At 37.8% G+C, this 19,947-nt stretch overlaps 1 long non-coding RNA gene across 1 annotated transcript; it reads right to left on the bottom strand.

The window, feature by feature from the left end:
* Window positions 1-479: 479 nt before the first annotated feature.
* Window positions 480-15,518, bottom strand: LOC115511351. The gene is made up of 3 exons (XR_003968018.1): window positions 14,651-15,518; window positions 6,953-6,956; window positions 480-492 (listed from the first exon to the last, which is right to left on the bottom strand). It is a non-coding gene; the product is annotated as an uncharacterized LOC115511351 (long non-coding RNA).
* Between the last annotated feature and the right edge of the window lie 4,429 nt (window positions 15,519-19,947).

Below are 19,947 nucleotides of genomic sequence, written 5' to 3'. Positions count from 1 at the left end.
ACAAATTTTTCTGCATAAGCTAAATAATGCTGATTTGTTTGATGAACATTTATTTTATAGAAAGGGTCACAATCTTTTTTTAGAGTTAACTGACTTATTGAGGGGTAAGAGGGAGTTGACAAAAATCTACATGCACCGATCGTCCTAGCAGCATATCTCGAACATGAAGGTGTAAACTTGAGTCAATGATGCAAACGTCAGCAAAAACATGTTACAGGCACAGTGAGTTCTGGTGTTTATAAAAGGAAGGTGAACTCCTTTTAAAGGGCTTTTGTACATATATGCATGCTTATCTACCATATGCATATACAGGTTTCACTTTGAAAAAGCCCATGAGAGTATGTAGAATCAAATTTACAAACAGGTTAAGTTAGTGTTGCCTGACTTTCAACAATAAAAGGACTTACTACAGATTTTATTTAAACTGTTTACATTCAAAATAATCAATTCACATATAGTTTTTAGGTATTTACCCTGTAAAGGTAAGTACATCTATATATACATTTATTGCATGTATAACCTACACCTAGCGAATAGTTGATATTAGGCTCACTGAACCTTTTCCATGTCTTAATAGTTTTAAAATAAAAAATATATAGGAGTCAGTCGTCATTAGGGTATATGTTATCATCAGATAGATAATGGGACCGGAAATAGTATAAGTTATAACTAAGTCCTTACATTAAAATACCAAGTTATTAAAAAAACATTGAAGTTCCTTGTATAGGCTTAGTAATAACGCCACAGTTGTTCTGTGTCATAGTCCTGTTGTCTCTGTGCCTACTCCTTTACAAAAATTCTCTTCCCATCAAATTCCTGCAATTAGAATGCTAGAAAGTTCAACCTCTTTTTTTCTCGTCTATAGACAGGCTACAAAAATTTTAGTAGCAATGCTTGAAAGAAATAACCCCTAAATACTTTTTTAAAGCTAGTATTGGATTTGCAAATTTACTTGCAATTACTTAAAAAAACAAACAAACATGATATTGGTGGCTTCCTGTCCTTCAGACTTCCAAGGTGTGGATTATTTCCTTGCAAAAAATTCTCTTCCCAACTGTTATATTCCATTAACCGAGACTATTATACACTTTATGTAATGAATTAGCTTTCTACTGACATAGCCAAAGACTTGGAATAAACTAGTCAAGCATGAACTTTTAGCAGAACATAATGCTTTTAAAAGCAAGTGGTTTCTTTTCAATTAAAACCATATTCCTGCCTGTTAGTTACAGGGTTAACTATACAACTACACAGTAAAAAAGATCTCCACAGGCTATACCCTAACACACATTCTACTCAACCTACTCAGCCAGCCCAGTAATTTTTAATATTCACTTAGCACCTATGCATAATCAGACAGGCAGCATCTGAGAACATTCCAGTTGCTAAAGAAGAAATAGTGCTTCATTATACACTAGTACTATGCCAGGGCTCTCCATGAATACTGAGCATTCTAATATTCTCTGTTTCAGTTTTAGTAATATCTCAGCAGTGATAAGCTAGCATCTTGTCCAAATAGTCTAAATTTGTTTCAGTTTGAAACACATTTTCTTTCATCATGTGCAATAACACACAGTTACATAGATTCCATTAGTTTACCATAATGACCCTAAGGTTCTAATGACAGAGGAACAAAAATAATCACTGAGCTTCTCTCCTGTGCCTTTACATCCATGTAAGAGGGAAAAAATTCTTCAAAGGAACAACCCAAGTAGCTTTTTATTCTTTTCTGAAACTTATAGGAAATAAGGCATTAGAGATTAGTGTTAACATCACTTCTTTAGTTTCTCCTTTAACCCTTGAAATCGGTGTTTTTTTTAAAGGCAGTGCCCCAGGTCACACACTTCAGAATCACCAGGTCATTAAAAACACAGATTTTCCCAGCCCTATTCCAAACCTACTGATCCAAAATCTCAGGAGGGTAGCCGAGAAAGCCCACATATGAAAAAACAAGCCTCCCAGGTGAGGCTTATTCAACATTAAGTTTGAGAACCACTACCCAATATATTATACAGAATATCTCACTAATGCTCTAATTTTTAGTTGCCTGATATTTGGGGTCAGTACATGTTAGGGGAAATAAAGTTTTAGGTGAGTTAGAATCTGATTCTTTCACCATCTATGTATAGGAGTTTATGTTCAAGAAAGGTTATGAAGAAAACAGTATTATGAGTGTATTCTAGAAAAAATGCACCTGTAAAACCAAAAATTTGGACTAGATAGCATTTAAGATTCATTCTAGCTCTAAAATTCTGATTTTATTTTTGTTTTGTCTCCTCATATTGACAGGGGAGTAAAATGCAAATACATGTTTAAGGGAGTAATAGGTACCAAAGCTATTTCTAGTCTTGGCAGATGGGCCATAAAAACATGCCCTACTGATATGATTTTTACAATTCTATTAAACATAAAACCCCATATCACACTTATTCTTAAGTCCCTGTTCACAACCAGTCATTCTATTTAATTCAATTTTGACTCCGTATCTCTTCTGCTATAAACTGTACTTATATTCCAGACAAGAAATAGCTTTGCTAAACAAAGACTACACTAAAATGTGATACTGCTGTAATTTAATGTGTGAGGAGGAAAGGGCAGACGTAAGGCGAGAACTGAGACTGAGGGCTTCCCATTTACCCATGAAGTCCTGTACCAGAAATGAAATTCATTCACCTCAATACTTTCAGGTATTCAGAGTAAAACTCCACAACAATCCGTATTAGATTTATAAAGTAAATCTGACTTGACTGTATATATATTTGATAAAAATTAGAAAATTTTCAAAAAGACTGACAACTGATAGAATTTTGAGTGAGGACAACAGGGTTTTATATTCAGCTACAACAAGCTCCAGCCTGGCAACCATGATCTCATCTGTATTCCCTGAAGGCCCTACATGATCCAGACTCCCCCACTCTATCTCAAATCTGTCCTCTTCAAACATTTAGTTTTCTTCCTTAGCACTAACATCATTTAACATACACTTTGATTATTTCTCTCATGAGCTAATATCTATAAAGGCAGGCAGTTTTGGGTTGCTCACCAGTGTATTCCTAGTGTTTAAAACAGTGTCTGGCACATACTTAGCACTCAATAAATGAATGAATGGGTGTATCATGAATTACGTATTTTTCACTCACCTATATTTTTCTAATATCTATATTAAAGTGAAAACTCAAAAAAAAAAAAAAGTACACAGCTTTTGGCAGAAAGACCTCAAGGATGTTCACACTGTTAAAAAAATAAAGTATGCAACCCTCACCAAAGAGGATCATGGGGGGCGCCTGGGTGGCGCAGTCGGTTAAGCGTCCGACTTCAGCCAGGTCACGATCTCGCGGTCCGTGAGTTCGAGCCCCGCATCAGGCTCTGGGCTGATGGCTCGGAGCCTGGAGCCTGTTTCCGATTCTGTGTCTCCCTCTCTCTCTGCCCCTCCCCCGTTCATGCTCTGTCTCTCTCTGTCCCAAAAATAAATAAAAACGTTGAAAAAAAAAAAAATTAAAAAAAAAAAAGAGGATCATGGGATATTCAAAATCTCAAAACTTCTTGGAGGTTTTTAAAAAAAGGTACTAGTAAGTAGTTCAAATTTCTGCATCCAAAGATTGGTATGATTATTATTTTTAGAAATTGGTATGCTTATAAACGAAAATGCTGGACTCACCCACTCTTGGTTTCCAAACCTTTCCATATGTCCAAACCAATTCCATTCCTGGTTTTTTTAAATCTCTGGCCTCTTTCACTCTCCCCAAGTTCCCTGGGCTCAAGAATTCTTCTGGAAGAATCACTATGCTAGTTAGAAAGTAAACTTCAGTCCTTTCTTTATGAAAACACACACATTTTGGTTTTAAAACAATTAGGACAAAAGAAAGAAATCTGAAAATTAAATAACAGAACAAAAAAACACTTGGATATCACAATGGTTTTGATTACTTATATAACTGCTATTCCCTCTAGTAATGTAGATAAATTAAGAACAAATCAGATTTAGCTCTCAAGGCCATGGGTTAGAAACCTGCTTAAAAATTACTATTCTATCTCTACTGATGAATAAATGAACAATTTCAGGGGCACGATAGAAAAAACAAAGTAAACTTTAAAAAAACTAGTTTGGGAAAAGTAACCCAACTCTTCCAATACTTGAATATCTATGTGAAAGGCACAGAGCTCTGCATAAAAAATCCAAAGCTAAGTAATCAACACTGTAACTGAGAAGGACCCACAAGGTAAAAAAGAGAACTGCAGCTAACCCTACACCCAGTGAAACTGTAAGAGGAGTCATAAGAGGCCTGAACAAGGCACTTCCACATCACAGCTGGAGTGGCAAGGAATTCCTGTAGAGGACATGGAATGGAGAGGTTCATTAAGAGTCCCAATATTCTCAATGGGCTCACTTAAAGAATACACAGAAGCAAATAAGGACATTCTATGCAGCAGTAAGCCCACAAGCAAATGCAACCATCATCAAACAAATTCTGTGGGCCTATTCCCTACGTACCAGGTACTGCAGATACAAAGTTGGAAGCTACCACCCACATCCCCTAACCCAAGCAACTGTCACATGGGGGATGAAATGGGTCATTTGTAGCCACTTGATAAAGAAAGAACAGAGCTGATTCAAACATATTTGTGAGACAGTCGAATGGAGTAAGACTGAGGCCTATATAAAGAAGCCAAATATACCCATGCATGATTACTGCAGCCAATTCCAAACTGTTTTTAGAGAAAATTCTAGTCTTCCTTTAAGTGCTGAATTCATCTGGGTAGCCTTTAATTCTGTTCATTAATGGACTGAACCAGGATCTTCCTCTTCTAGTTAAAAGGACCAGGATGGAATGGGAAACTATGTCCACTCCAGATTTAATTTAGTAAGCCAGCTCCCTTGCACCCTGGATCATTCAACTAAAAAGAACACCACTAAAATCCCTGACTTTCAGCTCCAACAAATGGAGGCCCCTAAACAAACAAACAAACCCACAACTCCTGGTCTCTGCCATTATTGTAAAAAGCCAGGACACTGGAAGAAAGACTGTTGCAGATTTAAGGGCTCCAGGCACCTTCAACTCTCTAACCATCCTTTCCAGTGCCCTGCCAATCCCTAATGTCAGAACTGCAAGGAACGACAGACGTTTTTCCCAATCCTTCCCTTTAATCGGCTCAGAGAAACCACTCTCCAGATTGGGAACGAATGCCTCTCTATCCTAATGGACACTGAAGTTATACTCAGTGCTCAACCCCACCGTTATTAAACAGCGCCTGCTGTAGAGTATTAAAACAATTAAAATAGTATGGGTCTCCAATAAAACTCAACAGGTTTCTAGCTCTAAACCTGTTCTCTTTTGGTTAGGCCAAGAGATATCCACCCTTTTCCCTGTAGCTCTTTCATCCCTATTGACTGGACTGATATTTCTTGGAAAAATATGTTGGAATTTCTTTCTCCTGAAAGGGGAAAATAATTCTAGAATTTGAAAACAGCAACCAAAATAGCCAAATAAGTGAACTGAATGATCTTCAATATGTTTTATTTGTTCTGTCTCTGATGGCATTAGAGCTAATTACAAGGCCATTGATCATTTATCTCTATTGAACCAGCTACCACTCTTCTTATGGGCAGAACCTTGAACTGTTATTGGCAGAATCCACAGTGTACCTCCTATTAAGATACAACAAGATCTCTCAAAGCCTCTCCCTAGAATTAATCAATACCCTACAAATGAGGAGGCCCTTCTGGGCATTAAGCCCACAACAGAAGACTATAAGGCCTAAGACCTCCTTATCCCCTGTACCAGTCCCTGCAACAGCCCTAACTTTACCAGATAAAAAGAAACAAACAAACAAAATGAAAAACAAAACAGCTACAGACCTCCCAAGTCATAAACAGCATTGTCATCTTTCAGGCTCCGTTGTTCCCAATCTCCATACTTTGTTGGCCTCTATCCCTACTGAAGGCAAATTTTTCACCATGGTTGCTCTATATATAGAGAGTGTCTTCCTTAGTATTCCAGTGGATAAGGCAAGACACTATCTCTTTGCCTTCACTTGGGAAGGACAATACACCTGGACTGGACTGCCCCGAAGTGCTACTGTAAATCCTTCATACTTTCCACAAATCTTAAAAGCGGATCTAGATCATATAAAATTTCCTAGAAGTTCTATTCTATTACAATATGGAGATGACTTGCTTCCCTGCTCCTTTTTCAAGCCTCTTCACAAGAAGACAGCATCCACCTATTAAAACTTTTAGCCTTACAGGGACATAAAGCCTCCAAGGAAAAATTGCAGTTCGTTCAAACTCAGTTTGCTATTTAGAGCACCTAATTTTGGAACAAGGTTTATGTTTCAATCTAAACAGGCATCATGGCATCCTGAACTTTTCAAAAAGCACATCTAAGCATCAATTAACAAGGTTCTCTTCGGCTGCCTCATTATTAAAATTCTATTCCAAGATTCTCATTTTTTGAGAGAAAGCACACACATGTGAGCAGGGGAAGAGCAGACAAGAAGGGAAAGAGAAACCTTACGTTGGTTCCACACCCAGCCTAGAGCCCAACGCAAGGCACGATCTCATGACTGGGAGATCATGACCGGAGCTGAAATCAAGAGTTGGACGCGCAACCAATGAAGCCACCCACGTGCCCCCTCAAACTCTTCTCCTATGGCCCAATCTCTGTATGCTTACTAAAAATCAACAAACCTGAAACCCTGTTATTTACTAAGATCAAGACAACTTAGTCTTTAAAGTCTTAAATGAAAATTGAATAAATCCCCCTGGTCTTGAACATCTCAATTATCAACTTCCCATTTTCCTTTGTGTATAATGAAAAAGAGAAGAATGCCCTTGGGGTACTCACTCCCAAACCTGGGAACCATCATTGGCCCATAGGGTATTACAGCCAACATCTAGACCCTGTGGCACAAGAGCACTCCCCACCCTGTGCCTCTGAGCCATTCCTGCCACTGTTCTTTGAGACAAGGTGCCTGAAGAAATAACCATGGGAATCCCTTCTAACTCATACCTTATTCAGTAGAAACCTTTCTAAACTCTCATCATATTCAACTCCTGTCAGTTATTTGCCTCACCTCCTATGAAATCCTCTTGCTAACCAATCCTCATACAGTACTGCCCCTTACCCATGGTTTCACTTCCAGTAGAACTGAAGTTGATTTAAAGAGACAAGATACTATCCAAAGCCAAGTCTTCTACTGCAATGAAACTGGGCTCTTCTGAAAGAAGATATCCAATAGAACCTACATGAATAAAAGTGCAAAGGAAGCACCACAGCATAACACATGTTACAATAATGCAGAGCATATGATAAAGCCTGGTACAGTGTACAGAGCAAAGAATCCAAGTGCTTGCAAAAACAAAAAGAAATGATCTGCCTGCATTCTGGTAACATAATCAGAAAGCATGGGTGATACTCATCTTGTTTATGGGAAAGTTCCACCAATGCTTCATCTCCAAAGTGAAAAAATATTCGAGTAAGGGTTGAAATTTAAAGTCCTATTAGTAACAGACAACGCACTTAACCATCCTGAGTCTGTTTGTTATGTACAAGAAAATGTTGGGGTTGTAGTCTTATAACCTCACTGCTTCAGCCTCTTGACAAGGGCATCATTAGGTTTGTCAAGGTGACATACATGTGCCTTGTATTTGATCACATTCAATCGGCAATTGATACAGACACTAATCTGGACAAAATGCAGTGCTGGAAGTCATTCGCTACTACTGATGTAATAACATTCATCAAAGCTGCAATGAATGAATTAAAACGAGAATCTGTACATGACTGCTGGAAGAACTTACAGAGTGAAGACATGAATGATTTTAAAGGCTTCCCAGGGACTGATGGAGAAGAAATTCTTCACACAGCAAGATAAGTTAGTGGATATGGACTGGCCAAGCTTTTTGATGAGTAAATTGAAGAATATACTGAAGAACACCTAAAGTGTTAACAAGTGAGGAACTGAAAGAACTTGAGTCATTTACAAAGGAAGAAGATGAAAAAGAAACAAACAGAAAATAAAGCAGAACCAGCAAAGTGGACATTAGCAAAATTTGCGAAAGTGTTTTGAACCGCACAGACATTAAGGGGCAAAATTGTGGAATATGATCCTCAAATGGAACACAGGATTAAAGTCACCTATATAATCCCTGAAGGATTATAACCTCTGCAGCAACACTCTGTTAAAAACAAAGAGACAACAAATTCCAATTACCATGTTTTTACAAAGTTTTAGGGAAAAAAAAAACCTTCAACATTCAAGGATCCCCAATTATTGACACTGTCATGGGCTTAATGATCCAGGATCACCTGAAGCAGAAGATTATCCTTCTGGATTTGTCAGAAAGTCTGCCACAAGGTCAACAGTGCCTAACACTGTCACAATACCTACATCACTCACTTCATCTCATCACATAGGCATCATATCGTCTCGTCTCACATCATCACAAGAAGTAGTACAGTATACAGTACACATATCGTGAAAGAGAAAAAACAATCACATAACATTTATTACAGTACAGCATTGTAAGTATTATTACTGCCATTAGCATTATATATTTTCAACTTTATCACAGGTATGTATACATAGAAAAAACATAGTATAGATAGGCTTCAGTACTATCTGCTGTTTCAGGCAACCACTGGTGGTCCTGGAAAGTATCCCATGTAGATAAGGGATGGGGGGGGGGGCAGGAAGCAACTACTATATAAATCTTTCTCACTGTAACAACCTTAATACTGCTAACTCTTCTCCCCTCTACTGATAAACTTCTCATGACTGCTTACTATGAATGGACTCCCTCCATGATGACTTACAGCAAAATCCTTTAGATAACGCGGACTTCCAGGGTTTACTGATGGTTCTAATTTAAAAGTGAAAATGGTAAATACTGTGCCGGCTATGTATTTCCAACTTCCTTGAAGTTATTGAGGTGGCACTTTTACCTTTGGCTACCTGAGCCCAATAGGCTAAACTGTATGGTCTTACTCAGGCCTGCATTTTAGCCGTGGAAAAACTGCAAATATAAGTAGACCTCATTTTACTGCACTTCAGATACTAGAGGGTTTGTGGCAAGCCGGCATCCAGTAGTAAGTCTACAGGTTCCAGTATTTTTCCAACAGCATTTGTTCATTTTGTGTCTCTGTGTCACATTTTGGAAATTCCCACAATATTTCAAACTTTTACATTACTACTGTACTTGTTACGATGATGTGTGACCAGTTACCTTTAATATTACTAGTATAGTTTTGGGGTGCCACAGACCACACCCAAGTAAGACAGCAAACTTAACTGCTAACTGCATATTCTGACTGCTCCACTGGCCACTCCCCTAAACTCTTTTTCTTCAGGCCTCCCTATTCCCTGAGATACAACAACATTGAAATTAGACCAATGGTCTCTAAATGTTCAGGTGAAAGAAAGAGTCACATATCTTACTTTAAATAAAAAGCTAGAAATTATTAAGCCTAGTAAGAAAGGCATGTTAAAAGCCAAGACAGGCTGAAAGTTAGACTTGTGCCAGTCAACCAAGTTGTGAATACAAATGAAAAGTTCTTGAAGGAAATTAAAAGTGCTATTCCAGTGAACACGTAAATGATGAGAAAGTAAAACAGCCTTACTAATGATGTAAAAAGAATTTAAGTGATCTGGATAGATGATCAAACCTGCCACAACATTCCCTTAAGCTAAAGCCTAATCCAGAGCAAGACCCTAACTCTCTTGAATTCTATGAATGCTGAGGGTTAGGAAACTGAAGAAAAGTTCAGAGGCTGGTTCAGGAGATTTAAGGAAACAAGCCATCCTCACAACTTAAAAGTGCAAGGTGAAGCAGCAAGTACTGATGTAAAAGTTGGATCAAGTTATCCAGAAGATCCAGCTAAGATAATTAATGAAGGTGGCTACACCAAGCGAAGCACTTTTTTTTCCCTTAATTTTAAGTAGTCTGCTCAATGTGGGGCCTGAACTCATGACCCTCAGACCAGGAGTCATATGCTCTATTGACTGAGCCAGCCAGGTGCCCCACAAAGCATTTTCAGTGTACATTTCATCCTTGAACAACACAGATTTGAACTGTGTGGGTCCACTTATACTCACATTTTTTTTCAATAAACATAGTGGAAAATTTAGGGGGGGGGCGGGGGGGAGGGGATTTGCAACAATTTGAAAAAAAATGTATAAATTGCACAGCCTAGAGATACTGAAAAGATTAAGAAAAAGGTCTATCATGAATGCATAAACTATACATAGTTACTAATTCATCATTTACTATCATAAAATATACACAAATTATAAAAAGTTAAAATTTATTGAAATGTACGTAGCATATGCTAAACAGCATGCTACTAAGCAATGAATGGTCAACCGAGAAAGCAAAGATGAAATAAAACACATGAAGACAGGGGTGTCTGGGTGACTCAGTCGGCTGGGTGCCCAGCTCTTGATTTCAGCTCAGGTCGTCATCTCATGGTTTATAAGTTCAAGCCCCGCAATGGGCTCTGTGTTGACAAGCATGCAGCCTGCTTGGGATATCTATCCATCCATCCCTTTTCTCTCTCTCTCTCTCTCTCTCTCTCTCTCTCTCCCTCCCTCCCTCCCTCCCTCCCTCCCTCCCTCCATCCCACCCTCCCTCACTGCCCCTGCTCATACTCTATCTCAAAAATAAACAAATATTTTAAAAAATACATGAAGACAAATGAAAATAAAAACACAAATCCAAAATATCTAGGACACAAGGAAAGCAGTTCTAAAGGAAAAGTTTTAACAATACAGGTCTCCCTCAAGAAAAAAAAAAAAAATCTCAAACAATCTAACCTCACACCTAAAGGAACTAGAAAAAGAATAAGCAAAGCCCAAAGTTAATAGAAGGAAATAAATAATAAAGATCAAAGCAGAAACAAATGAAATAGAGATAGAAAAAAAGAACCGAAAAGATCAATAAAACCAAGAGCTGGTTCTTTGAGAAGATAAACAAAATTAATAACCCTTTAGCCTGACTCCTCAAGAAAAAGAGAGAGGATCCAAATAATAAAAAATGAAACAGGAAAAGTAACATTTGACACCACAGGAACACAAAAGATTATAAAATATTATTAAAAGTTATATGCCAACAAACTGGACAACCTAGAAGAAATGGGATAAATTCTTAAAAACATTAAATCTTCCAACACTTAACAAGAAACAAAAACTGAACAGACCAATTACTAGTAACAAAACTGAACTGGTAATCAAAAACTCCCAACAAATAAAAGTCCAGGACCAAAAGGATTCACAGATGAATTCTAACAAATATTCAAAGAAGAGTCAATACCTACTCTCTTCAAGCTATTCCAAAAAATGGAAAAGAAAACTTCCAAATTCATTCTATGAGGCTAACATTACCCAGAAACACAACCAAACACATCACAAAAAAACTAACTACAATCCAATAACCCTGATGAATAAATATGTAAAAATTCTCAACCATTATTAGCAAAATGATTCAACAATACACTAAAAGGATCATGTAAACCATTCAAGGAAGACTTATTTTAGAGATGGTTCAATGCTGCAAGGATGGTTCAATATTCACAATGTGATACCCCACATTAACAAAATGAAAAATAAAAATCACATGGTCATTTCAACAAACACAGAAAAAACATCTGAAAGAATTCAACTTCAGTTCATGATCAAAATTCTCAACAAAATGGATTTAAAGGGAACATACGTCAACATAATAAAGGCCATATATGAAAAACCAGGAGCTAACATTATATTCAATGGTGAAAAACTGAAAGTTTTCCCTCCAAGATCAGGAACAAGATGACTGCCCACTCTCAACGCTTTTTAAGAAGTTTTTTTTTTAATGTTTATTTATTTTTGAGAGAGAGAGAGACAGAGTGTGAGCAGGGGAGGGGCAGAGAGGGAGGGAAACACAGAATCCAAAGCAGTTACTGCCAAGTGTGGAAATCCCTGCGATTCTGTACTTGTGCTATACTGATATGATAAAGTTAGACCTCATTATAGTTGGAGCTTTTAAGCTGGTCCTTCCTTCCAGAAGCTTTAAAGGTTTGGTTAAGAATATTGCCCAGGGCACAGAGATACTGAAGAAATTGATGACAACATATAAGATTCAGAGTAGCATTTACATGTGATTCCAGAGGTTGTTTTGTATGGTGTATTATTACCCACCCATTCCTTTAAGGGGAACAGAGTGTCCCGTCCCGCCTGCTCCTTTAAGGGGAGCAGTGTGTCCCATTTTGTTGGTTTCTTTTTTTCCAAGGGGGTCATTTGAGTGTTCAAACAGAATAAACTTATTTTAAATTCACTGTAGAAAAAAAAAACCAAACAAACAAAACCTGTCAACACAGAACCTGACACAGGGCTCAAACTCATGGACTGCAAGATCATGACCCAAGCCAAAGTCGGACGCTTAACCAACTGACCACCCAGGCACGCCCACTCTCAACACTTTTATTCAACATGCTACTGGAAGTTCCAGCCACAGTAATAAGACAAGAAAATGAAATAAAAGGCATTCAAATTAGTAAGGAAAAAGTTGAACCAACACTATTTGCAGATGACATAATATTATACACAGAAAACTCTAAAGACTCTACCAAAAAACTACAAGAATAATAAATTCAGTTAAGTTACAGAATATAAAATCAATATCCAGAAACTGGTTACATTTCCATAAACAAATAATGAAGTAGCAGAAAGAGAAATTAAGAAAGCAAGTCCATTTACAACTGCACCATAAAGAATGCAATACCTAGGAATAAACTTAACCAAGCAGGTGAAAAGACTCATACTCTGAAAACTATAAAACACTGGTGAAAGAAACTAAAGATGACACAAAGAAAAAGACATCACATTCATGGATTGGAAAAATATTGCTAAAATGTCTATACTACCCACAGCAATCCACAGATTTAATGCTATCCCTATCAAAATACCAACCACATTTTCCACAGAACTAAAACAAACAAGACTACAAGTTATATGAAACCACAAAACACCCCAGGCAGCCAAAGAAATACTGAAAAAGAACAGGGGCACCTTGGTGGCTCAGTCCTCAGACTTCGGCTCAGGTCATGATCTCACAGTTTATGAGTTCAAGCCCCGCGTCGGGGTCTGTGCTAACCCCTTGGAGCCTGAAGCCTGCTTCAGATTCTGGGTCTCCCTCTCTCTGTCCCTTCCCTGCTCACAGCTCTGTCTCTTTAAAATAAACATTAAAAAAAAAAAAAAAAAAAAAAAAAACAAAGCTGGAGACACCACAATCCCAGATTTCAATACATACTACAAAACTGCAGTAATAAAAACAGTATGGTATCAGCACCAAAACAGACACATAGATCAATGAGAACACAATAGAGAGCTCAGAAATTAACTAATGCTTCTATGGTCAATTAATCTATGATAAAGGAGGCAAGAATACACAACAGGGAAAAGACGATCTCTTCAATAAATGGTGCTAGGTAACACTGAACAGCTATAGGCAAAAGAATGAAACTGAACCACTACTTTTTTGTACTATACACAAAAATAAACTCAAGATGGATTAAAGACCTAAATGTGAGACCTGAAACCATAAAGCTCCCACAAGAAACATAGGTAGTGATTTCTTTGACATCAGCCTTAGCAGCATTTTTCTAGATGTCTCCTCAGGCAAGGGAAACAAAAGCAATATTAAACTAGGGATTATATCAAAATAAAAAGCTTTTGCACAGCAAAGGAAACCATCAAGAAAAGGAAAAGGCAACCTCCTAAATAGGAGAAAGTATCTGGAAACAATATATTCAATAAAGGGTTAATATCCAAATATATAAAGAACTTATACAACACAATATCCATTCTACATTTCATAGATCAAGGCATAATTTTGACTTTCAAGTCTTATCATTTAAGAAATATATTTCATAAGGCTATAGATGCCATCTATAGATAGTAATTCCTTTGATGGATCTGGGAAAAGTAAGTTGAAAACCTTCTGGAAAGGAGTCACCATTTTAGATGCCAGTAAGAACATCTGTGATTCACGGAAAGAGGTCAAAATATCACCATTAACAGGAGTTTGGGAAAAGTCAATTCCAACCCTCATGGAAGACTCTGAGTGGTTCAAAATTTCAATGCAGAAAGTAACTGCAGATTTGATGGAAATAACAAGAGAGCTAGAATTAGAAGTGGAGCCAGATGTGACTGAATTGTTGCAATCTCATGATGAAACTTTAATGAATAAAGACGTGTTCCTTACAGTTGAGCAAAGAAAGTGGCTTCCTGAGATGAAATCTACTTCTGGTGAAGATGCTGTTAAGAATGTTGAAATGACAACAAAGGACTTACAATATTATATAAACGTAGCTGACAAAGCAGCACCAGGGTTCGAGAGGACTGAATCCAATTCTGAAAGAAGTTCTGGGTGTAACAAAACAGCATCACGATACAGAGAAATCGTTTACGAGTCAATTCACACGGCAAACTTCACTGCTGTCTTAACAAATTGCCACAACCACCTGACCTTCAGCAACCACCACCCTGATGGGTCAGCAGCCATCAACATCGAGGCAAAACCCTTCACCAGCAAAAAGATGGACTTGCTGAAAGCTCAGAAAATGGTTATTAGTATTTTCAGCGATAAAGTACTTTTTAATTAAGATAATGTATATACTTGCAGACATAATGCTATTACACACTTAACTGCCTACAGTATAGTGTAAACATAAATTTTATATGCACTGGGAAACCTCTATAATGTTTCTCCCAAATGATAATATAGAAAAATTAACTAGCAATGCTCAACAATTGACCCCAGAAAAGGAAAACTAAAATCAGATATCTAATAACTGTCAGTTCAATAAAAGAACTGTGGTTTGGCCAAACAGTACAAACCCAGTCATACCAGAGGCCTTAAAATTTGCATACTGTATATGCTTTCAAATATAGCTCTTCTGATGAAATAACTTTTATGAACCAGTACTGGTAGGGAACTATCAATACAGATGCAAAAAGTACCTACTTTGCCTGCTCCACTTGCTCCAAATACAACCCAAGGAAAGTGACCTGTACTGTTCCTGGATACTTTAAATTGCCCAATGGACAATTCAAAGTCTGGCAAATGGATTTCAATCAACCTCTCCCCTACCCCCAGTTTCATAGATAGAAATATGTTTTAGTCATGGTTTGTATGTTTTCTCATTGGACTGAAGCTTTCCCTTATTAGGCAGGCTACTGCCTTTTCTGTGGCTAAAATACCATTAGAAAAGACTGTCTCTACCTGGGAAATCCCCTTGAACTTCATAATGACCAGGGAACTTCGTTCCCTGGTCAAGGGTTTTAAAGACCTGTGCTTATTAGCCATTCTACAACACTTGCATTGTGCTTACCATCCTCAATCCTCAGCTAGTCAAATACACACTAATGGCATCATTAAGGCTCAAGTGGCAAAATTTGTAGAGACCCTTTTAAATACTCAGGCCAAGGGGCACCTGGGTGGCTCAGTCAGTTAAGCATCTGACTTCAGCTCAGGTCATGATCTCATGATTCACGAGCACAAGTCCTGCATGGGGTGAGCTCAAGCCCCGTGCTGACAGGACGGAGCCTAAGAGGGATTCTCTCTCCCTCTCTCTCTGCCCCTCATGGGATTTACTTTCCCTGTCTGCCCCTCACTCACTTGTGCCCACTCTCTAAAAAATAAAGTCATAAGATGTCATTAACACTGCATTTTTAGAATACATACATACATACATACCCAGGCCAAAAGCACTGCCATTAGTCTTTCAGAATCCAGAAACTCTCCCTCAAGGCATGCAATCCATATGGCTCCTGCTTCTTTGATTCATAGTCAAGAAAAGGAAATATACTTTAATACTGTAAAGGTCTAATTACTTCTGTTGAAAATAACCATGCTCTGGTAGAACAGTCTTTCAACAGTGCACTCCTGGGAGACAAAGACCTCAAGCATCCCTTCTTGTAAGTAACTCAGAGATTTAATCTATTGGAAATGACATCTCTAGAAAGACTCTTCAACTCTGTTAGAAAGGCTCAATTTTTCTACCACCAAAGAGATTTTTGGATCCATGTATCACTTCCAAACAAAGCACCAAACCCGAACTGGACTTGTGCACCAACAGGTGACCTGAAAGAAAGTATTTCCCAAGCAGGTGGTTTTCTGGGATGACTGTACCTATATACCTTCTTTCCTTTGCTTGTTCTCCCGTTTTCTTCTCCCTTTTTTATGGAAGGGTAATACTTCTGTCATCATTTCCCAATATCTTGCAAAAAGGGTAAGCTGCTCCAATTACTGGATTTGTTATCAGAAACCACTATCTGTCCATGACCCCTTAGTTTACCATGTAAGTAATTCTGTTGGAATCCCAGATGCAATTGTATGCCTGAATTGTTCCACAGGTCCTTTTTACAAAATTGAAATACTAAATCCACATACTACCAATCCCTGCCTCAATTTAATCCAACCCTAGGATGGGAGAATGTGATCCATCAAATACAGATTTGAAAGATACTGCACAGCAGTCACCATAAATCAGACCATTGCAGATTTGCTGTCAAACCCATGTATCTGGGTGGTCTTTCAAAATAGAATACAGCATTTGAGTCTTGGCTGAATGATGCAAACACCTCTATATGGACCAATGGGTCCATAACTACTACTACTTATGAGGAAATCATATATATACACATTCCAGCTACTCCTTCACATGTGGTGGTTTTGGCAAATTGCCCCTATGCTTAGGTAACTTCTCATCTTAACAGCTGGACAATGAAAGGGCAGTGTGCTCTTACTGTAATTACTGTTCTGTCGTCATAACAATGAGAATCCTCCTACGAAGTCCAGCCCATTAAGCCTCCACAGTCACCTTGAACAGGAACTTCCTTGAGGCAAATAGGACTCCCGGTTTGCTTCCATAGAGATAGCCTTTCTCTCTTAGGCCAGAATAAGTGCTAATGACTGCATGATCAGAAAGCTAGCCAACTTTGTAGCCAAGGCAACAAGCAGCGTACCAACAATGACTTGACTCACTGGCTAGAGCAGTTCTAGCTAATCGTATAGCCCTTGATTGTATACTTAATGAACAAGGGGTATCTGTGTGACTGCCAACACTTCCTGTTGCACATGGATAAATTCCTCTGGGAAAGCAGAAATTCAACTGCACAAAATTAGGAAATTAGCACATTTCACCTAACAATCCATGGTCCTTTGATCACTTCAGCTGGTTACCTTCAGGTCTGGCCTCCTGGTTTAGAATCATTGAACTGGACTTGTCATTATTACTTTTAATTTTGCTTTGTAGAACTGTTATTAAGCTTTGTACCCATGGCCACGAACCCTTTGTAAAAAACAATATGCCCAACAGGGTAATGTTAGCTCAACATTTTGAGCTGATCTCCCCACCCTTACAACACTTACAAGATATAGACTTTAAGTGGGAAATGCCCGAATTCCCCCTCCTACCCTTCCTTTTTACTCAAATGTGGCCTAAACGGTTTCCAACCTGGGTACTTTCTCTCCACTGTGAGACGTGACAACCAAAAAAGGTCCTTCCTGGTACTGAGGAACAAAATCACTAAATGCAGAAAACCTGAGTCCTGGTCATCCAATGAGAAACTGCCACATCTCAGCCAATGAGAAGTAACCACAAGCCTGAATTCTCCTCCTCCAAACTTCCCTTCAAACTTTCCCTCCCAACCTCTTCCTTTCCTCTATAAAAGCAAGCCCCTCTCCTTCATTCCTAGAGTTGCCTATGGTTTGCCATAGTTTTCATGTTTCAAATTGCATTTCTTCTGCTATTCCCAAATTAACTCATTTTGGTGGTAAAATAACTCTTATTTTTAAGGCTGACATTCCCCATTCTTTGGTGAGAAAATAGGATTGATGAACTCCTGTAAAAACGTCAGCTTCTCTACACTCATGGAAATAATGGGACAGAATTCATAGTTTATAAGTGGCGTGATTTTGCAACTTGTTTTTATAAATCCTAACAGTTTTACTCCGTTTTGACATTTAAATTAAAATGGAATTAAAACTACAAAACTTCTGAAAAGAAGTCCCTTAACATTCTACAAGTCTTTTAAAAATACTGCTGGCAATATGTCTACATATTTAAGCTCTGCTTAATTAAAATAACTACCCATTCAAATTAAAGACTCTTTCTATGAACTCTTATGCTTCGAAAGTATCGTTTAAAAATTATACTAACAATTTTCAATTAACTGATACTTTCCTCAGACAGAATCTTGAATTTTACAGGACTGAACTTGTAACAAAAAGGCTTTCTATAGGATTTAAGCCTCTCAGCCTAAACGCGTATAAAATAATCTGACATTATCTAGAATATTAAGCACTGCGCTTTGCACTTTATATATACAGGTACATAATTCTTTCAAAACCCTTGGAGTCAGATGTGTTTCTCAATTCAGAATTTTGGGTTTTAGAATACAATACAGATACAGCATTTATTTTTTAACATCAGCAGGATTTGTGCTAGCATTCTGTAATTAAACACATTAATATTTCTACATCAAAATAGAACTACATATTGTAAGTTCACACACAAATTTAGTTTTTAGAGCCCTCTGGATTAAAATAAACTCCTTTAACTCCTAACAGCCTACAAGGTGCATATCATTATTATCCCAAGAAGTGATCAGCATGAGGTGCCAGTCTTCCTATACTTGTAATAGTTGTTAAGTGTATCTCATTTGTCTGTAATCGCCTGGATTTAAAAAAAAACAACACAGCACCTTCAACACAAATCAAGACAACCTGCTTACAATACCTTCTATTAAGAAGAGATCTGTATTCCCAATAGGCTTTCCTACTTAAGAAACTGTTAATATTCTGACCTTTTTAAGAATATGCTTTCCCAGCCCACATACAAGTAAATCAAACAGTTCAACAACTTGCACATTTTCTGCTTGTCAGACAGGTGATTAATAAAAATCACTCACTGCACACCCAACTCATAAACCTGAAGAGGCAGTTACAGCATGGCAGTGGAGTCTCACAGGCCTAGGTTCAAATCCCTGCTCTGTCACTTATCAGTGGAGTAAATTTGGGCAAGGAACTTAACTTTGACTTCATTTTTCTGAGATATAGTAAGATGTTATCACTACTTCACAAGGCTGTTATAAATGAGGTAGTGTATATGTAACAGTGACACCTGGCCACATTTGTGTGGCCACATTTGTGTACCACAAAATGTACAGAATAGCTACCACTGTTACTGCCCTAATGGATTGGCAACATATATAGGATTTTAGCTGATTTGGGGGGCAGGAAGTAGGTAGGCAGAGGCAGGAAGAGAGGCTAAGAGTTAATTTCAGAAACAATTTACAAGGATGGTCCAAACAGTAACAGTTGTGCGTAAATCAGTATTTCCAATTTGCCCACAAGTTCCCAGACATTTCCAAGATCACATCTCTTGGTGTAAAATGAATCCACAAATTCTAGAATATGCATAGTTGCAGACAAAGGAACCAGATCAATGCTGATGATCTCCTACATACAACTACTTATAACTCTTTCTGGCACAGACACCATTATTTTGTCCTTTTAAGCTCTTACTATCTTCTCTCCTTGGTTCCTCTGAGCAACAGATAACTGAAATCCATATTCTTATGAGACTATGTAAGAGCAGGTATGAATGGCTAAAGGTAAACTTCTTTAGAACTGGTTACAATGAAAAGTAGCTCTCCTAACAAACCACTCAGCCATCCAGAAATTTTCTGAATTATTTTTGGAAATGTCAGTAATAGCTACAAGTCAGAGAGATGCACACTAATCTGGACAAGGAAGATACCAATACAATTAGTAGATCTGCATTAGGCAGATCAGATGGTAAATAGGCAATACTGCTCTGAATCAGTGATATATCTCAGAGATCAATGACCTAATCTGATATGTAGATAACTGGGGAAGGAGAAAAGGAAAGTAAAATGGGTAAGGAT

This window comes from Lynx canadensis, chromosome A1 (assembly GCF_007474595.2).
Source record: "Lynx canadensis isolate LIC74 chromosome A1, mLynCan4.pri.v2, whole genome shotgun sequence".
In the NCBI taxonomy this organism is placed as follows: Eukaryota; Metazoa; Chordata; class Mammalia; order Carnivora; family Felidae; genus Lynx; species Lynx canadensis.
This window is presented reverse-complemented; position numbering and strand designations above follow the sequence as displayed.